Raw genomic sequence first — 6,000 nt, 5'->3', positions numbered from 1 at the left:
CGGGGGGGGTTAACAGTAAATATTTTGTACACAAATAATTCAGAACAACTCATTGAATGTCTGCTGAAACCTAAACATAAATTGCACTGAGGCAAACCTCAGGGACTCGGTTTAATGCTCACAAAACCTGGCTCTGAGGCAGCAACCAAAGACAGGAACTTGAAACAGAGACAGTTTGGAAAAATGAATTAAAACGCTTTCAAACTCGAGTTCCTCCTAATCTCCTGCAAACATTTAGGGGTTTAAAGTTTTTATAATTGTATTTCCCTTCCAAACTGACTGACTCCAAAGCTCTGCCTCACACCTCTTACATCCCTGACAAATAACAAGGCATCTTCTCTGGATAAAAGCTGCTCTTGAGCTGTGCTAATCTTCAGTGTCACCTACAACAAAGGCAGGTAAAGAGGAGCTTTTATTGAACTGTTGCCTCTTTAATTTCCTGCCTTTTGTCACCAAACAAAGGTGCAAATCCAATTTCTGTGGCGCACACCTGGGGTGTCATCGTGGACTGTTTCTAAAGGGAAACTGCCTTGAAATGAGTGTGGATGGGACCCCTCAAACCCTATTAACCACCCTGAGCAAACACAACTCCTGATGGGACACTCCGGGAGAGAATTGCACTGGAATTGCACCCTGACCGCTCTGGAATCAGCCAGTGTCTCTAAGAGATGGAGTGGAGATGGCTGGGATGCTCTGAAGGAAAAGAAAGGAGGTTCTTTCTAAATGAAGCTAATTGATAGGTGTGATTTATAATGACAAATAAACGATTATCCTTCTTTCTGAAGGTATTGCCTGCCCTGCGGTGCAGTGCCTTGCTAGGACAGGATTCCACTGGATTAATTAGAGGAAATCACTCCAAGCCCTGTGTTCCCTGGGGATGGGGCTGAAGTGCCAGTCCAGCAGAGCAGGGAGGAGCAGGGGACGGGGATTTGAGCTCAGCGATGGCCCAACTTCCTCCTGAAGGGTGAAGAGCCAGCAGGAGAAACCACAAAGTCCTGCAAGGATTCCCCACTGCTCATTCACTCCTACAACCCTGTGGACTCAGTGAGAAAAGGGACCTGGATTTTAAGGGGATTTAGCTGAATTTAGCAGTCTAATGATACTGGGACACCCTGGGACACATTGTGACCAGCCAGACTTCACAAACTCTCTGAAAACTCACCTCAGATGGCCAAATGTAGGGTGCAAGTCCTCGGACACAACTCCCTCATGGAGAAAGGCAGGGACCCCGTGGAGACAATGGATCCCCATGAGGGGCTCAGTTCAGGGACATGGGCTCCCCTGAGATGTCATTTTTTACTGGCTGGATAAGTGGCTTCTCTTTCTGCCCACCTGTGACACCACATCTCAGGGAATTGACACAAAATCAGTCCTAGCCTTGAACTTCACCTTTTTTTCCTCAAACCCAGACCCTGCTCCCTTCCAGTACCAGCTTCAGACTTCCCAGGACCTGCAGAGCACCTGCTCTTGCCCTGACTTGCTGAGGAAGTCAGGCTCATTGCTGTGAGAAGGATTTAATTACATTTTGAAACCCCTTTTCAGAGAGCCCTCAATGCTGACTAACCCTGGCTGTGGTCTGGGCTAGACTTTGAGCCCAGCATTTATTCAAGATCAAAGGCACTTGTGAAGCTGATTTATCACCTTGATTTCTGCAGAGATTGCTGGGGTTTGCCCCACTCGTGACATACAGGCTTTTTAACCTGGGAGAATTGGATTTAAGCAGGGACAGAGAATATTAACTGGGTAGAAGTGGATTTAAGCAGGGTTTTTTTCAGCAAGAGCAGAGTAAGCTGCCACAAACTCAAATATTAACATTTAAGAACTCCCAGCTCAACTTGAACAACATTATAATACTGAATTTTCTCCTATAGGCCACATATCAATTCATAAGTGTTTAATAATTCGGCTTACAAAGAAAATTCTTGAGTTAATTTAATATCACCCCAAACATTCAGACCATCCTAATTCTCCTCTGATGAACACACGGGCCCCAGCTGATTTTTATTTCTTAGGAATTTTACACTATTCAAGAACAGGCCAACAAACAAACACACCTGGCTGCCTAGAACAGCAAGCAGGCTATTCCAGGCCAGTCCAGGCTACTCTGGACATCTTTATTCCATTACTGGGAGTGAGGCTCCTGGAATGCCAGTGGCAAAGGATAATTCTCCTGGCTGGATGCAGTTAATCCAGGTTGAGACCTCTCCAAAGAAAATTTAACAATGCAACAAAAAATGGGAGGAAAAAAAATGAAGCCTAGGAGGGTTTCTGCACTAAGATCCAGGGGGAAGGAGGAAGAAAAGGGGAAAATTGTGAGACCTCTCCAAAGAAAATTTAACAATGCAACAAAAAATGGGAGGAAAAAAAATGAAGCCTCGGAGGGTTTCTGCACTAAGATCCAGAGGGAGGGAGGAAGTAAAGGGGAAATTTGAGCCCAGTCCAGGGCACAGGCACTAAAACTGGGGATTCCAGCTTTTAATTCTATTCAAAGAGGATTTCTCAGGGTCTCACTTGAAATGCAGTGGAGTGAACATGGCCAGAAACTCCCGTTCCATTCCCACTGCCAGGAACAAAGGGTGTTCCCCTTGATGCAAGAAATCAGTGACAGAATTCCCTCTGACTTTAATGGGACCTGATTTTTACCCAAAAGCCTGGGAGAAAATGCTCAGAAAGGTGCTCTTCCAGAAAGCTGCAGTTGTGGGGATTCTGAATTGCCTTATTATGGCTGAAATGGATTTGTGCAGAGGCCCAGACACACATTTTCCCCCAATCCTAAACCTCTCCCAATCCTAAACATCTCCCAGTCCTAAACCACACCCAGTCCTAAACCTCACCCAATCCTAAACATCTCCCATTCCTAAACCTCAGCCATTCTGAAACCTCGGCCAATCCTAAACCTCACCCAACCCTAAACATCTCCCAGTCCTAAACCATACCCAGTCCTAAACCTTATCCATTCCTAAACCTCAGCTAATCCTAAACCTCTCCCAGTTCTAAACCTCTCCCAGTCCTAAACCTCTCCCAATCCCAAACTTCATCCAATCCTAAACCTCACCCAATCCTAAACATCTCTCATTCATAAACCTCAGCCATTCCTAAACCTCAGCCATTCCTAACCCTCTCCCAGTCCTAACCCTCTCCCATTCCTAACCCTTTCCCATTCCTAACCCTCTCCAGTCCTCCTGGAGGGTTTGAGGAAGAGCTGAGCAGTTCCCAGCCTCAGGCTGGGCCCTCTGGGACCATCACCCCACCCACACAAGCTCTTCCCCACCAGATTTGGGGTTGAAACCCCTCCAGGATGGGATGAGAAATGTTGGGCCTGACACCTGAGCTCCAGATGGGAACATCAGTGAATAGACACCAGGATTTCTCCCATTCCTAACCCTCTCCCATTCCTAACCCTCTCCAGTCCTCCTGGAGGGTTTGAGGAAGAGCTGAGCAGTTCCCAGCCTCAGGCTGGGCCCTCTGGGACCATCACCCCACCCACACAAGCTCTTCCCCACCAGATTTGGGGTTGAAACCCCTCCAGGATGGGATGAGAAATGTTGGGCCTGACACCTGAGCTCCAGATGGGAACATCAGTGAATAGACACCAGGATTTCCCAATGACATTTTTGGGAAGCTGTCTCAGCCCTGCCTTTTCCATACTCTTTCAACCACAACAGCATTTTCCTCTCTGCATACACCCAATTTTAGCCTGTTTGTAGGGATGCCAGGCCTATAGGGAATATCTGGTGGGCTGCTAGAAAATCCACCTCTTTATTGGTTATAATAATTGAAGCCAAATTTTAGACAAATTTAATGACCAACAATATTTGATATTTTAAAAATATACTTTAAATCTTGAAAATTTTGTGCAAGTGAGGGAAGTAAGCACAGCAAAAGCTCCTATTTCTGTTCCACTGAGGGAATGGCAGCCACTAAAATGCCCTGCCTGTGGAAGGATCCAGCATTTACCCCTTTATAATTAGGGATTAATCAATCTGGAGATGCAAATCTGAGGCAAACAAATACCTTTTTTTTTTTTCAGTAGCTGATGCCATCATGCCATTACAATCAGAAGTTAGCTATTTCTTAATTACATTATAAGTGTTTCTTGGTCTATCAGCTTTAGCCACACCATGCTGTAAATACCTTAAAGCCAATCATCTAAAATTACCCCTTGTGGGTCCTACTACAATGCATTTCCATAGTTCTATTTCTCTCAATTTCTAGTCTTATTTTCAAGGCCATCCTTTAAAATTTGTTTCTAGTTTATTTTCTCTTTCAACAATGTCTGTCCTATTCCATGGTATTTCTGAGTTAACATTTCTTATCTCAAGGTTTGCATACAGATGCATACTGGGTAAGCCTTCTGTCAAACTTTCAGAATTCTCTACAAATTCATTTCCCATAGTCCTGCTCAGCTCTTACAAAAAACCTTGAGCCTGTATATAAAAGCAGATGTGGGAAGCACAGGGTGGAGAGTTTGCGCTACCTGGAGGTCATGGGAGATCCCAAATTAGCTTTGAACAAATGGAGTGATTGATGAAGAGAGGGATTTAATACAAACAGAAGCAGGGGCAGATCCCTGCAATCACCTCTTGTGACTCAACTCAGAATTCCCAGAATCACTGGGATGGAAGAGACCTTCAAGCTCATGGAGTCCAACTCATTTGCCCTCTCTGGATGCTCTCAAGCATCTCAACATCCTTCCCAAACTGAGGGATCCAGAAATATGGACACAGAAATATAAAAATGCAGCAGTGGGAGGACTCATAAGGCAGAAGTTCCTCAAATTAAATTAAGTTAAAGGAAAATAAACTGGACAAAGAGAAAGGCAGGTCCTGCTCCCAGCTGGAGCCCACTGCAAAGGGCAGGGAAGGCAGGCAGGGTGGAAGAAGCAGAGGTTACTCACTTCTGTGAAATGGGCAGTGTGGAATATTGGTGATGTCCCCCTCTTGTTTGCCCATGGCTGAGCTCAGACTGTGGAAGGAAGAGCAGGCTGGGCTCAGAGTGTGCAGATCTTGCAGTTGCACCTCCGCAGGAGCAGCCTGCTGGAGACAGGCCCAGGTAACCACAGCAGGGCACAAACAGTGCCACAGCTGGGAGCCCCTGGGGCACACCCACCTCCCCAGGGTGACACCGGTGCTCAGAGCAAACAGCACTGCGGGCTGATCTCCTCCAGCCCAGGGGTTCTGCTGGAGCCCTGGCCACTGAGAATTTGAGACTTTCTGTGCTGCCAGGCACTGACCCCCAGGAGAACACTGCACTGACCTGAGGCCGTGGAGAAGCTCCCAAAATGGAATGGTAGAACTGGGATTGTGGGTGTGGGGTTTGAATAGAAGTGTGTGATGTCACAGGGTGGGAAACTCAGAGTTTGGGGTTTAGAATAAAGTAACATATATAAAGCAAGATGGAGGTTTTAGGGTGGAGGCTGCTCCTTCTTCTCCTTCTTTTTCATGGGTTTGGGTGGTTTTGTGTAATTGGATAAAAAAGTCCCCATTGAGGGCCACAGGTGGTTGGTTATTGGGTTAAAAGTGAAAATAATTTAGGTGTTACTTCTTAATTGGACAGTTTATCCTTCAAAGGCCTTGTAGAGAGAGAGATGGGGCTCCATTTTTAGTGTGTTAGAGTGAAGTGCTGCAGAACTCAGGGTTTGTGGGACTGTGACACAGATAAGAACTAACAAACATCTGAGTCCAAATGAGAAATACTGTCTCGTGATTTAATCCTCACCCTGGCAAAAAGAAGATAAAACTTGAGAGTTTTCCTCCTCCTGGATTGAGTATTTCTCCTGCTAGCACAAGTATTCCCCCTCTTGGCCCAGGTGTTCCTGCTCCTGGACAAGGTATTCACCTTCCTGGCCCAGTTTTTCCTTTTCTTGGAGCAGTTATTCCCCATCCTGGGCCAGGTGTTCCTCCTCCTCTATTCCATCTCCTAGACCAGGTATTCCCACTGCTGGCCCAGGTATTTCTGTATTCCTCCTCCTGGCCCAGGAATTCCTCATCTGAACCAGTT

The 6,000-nt window shown here is 46.1% G+C and overlaps 1 protein-coding gene across 3 annotated transcripts in view; it reads right to left on the bottom strand.

The window, feature by feature from the left end:
- HIVEP3 (HIVEP zinc finger 3) overlaps nt 1-6,000 on the bottom strand; it is a 250,826-nt gene that overhangs the window by 59,830 nt on the left and 184,996 nt on the right. The gene's annotated exons all lie outside the window — the stretch shown is intronic.

The sequence above is a fragment of the Pyrgilauda ruficollis genome, unplaced genomic scaffold (genome assembly GCF_017590135.1).
Source record: "Pyrgilauda ruficollis isolate IOZ18807 unplaced genomic scaffold, ASM1759013v1 scaffold48, whole genome shotgun sequence".
In the NCBI taxonomy this organism is placed as follows: Eukaryota; Metazoa; Chordata; class Aves; order Passeriformes; family Passeridae; genus Pyrgilauda; species Pyrgilauda ruficollis.
This window is presented reverse-complemented; position numbering and strand designations above follow the sequence as displayed.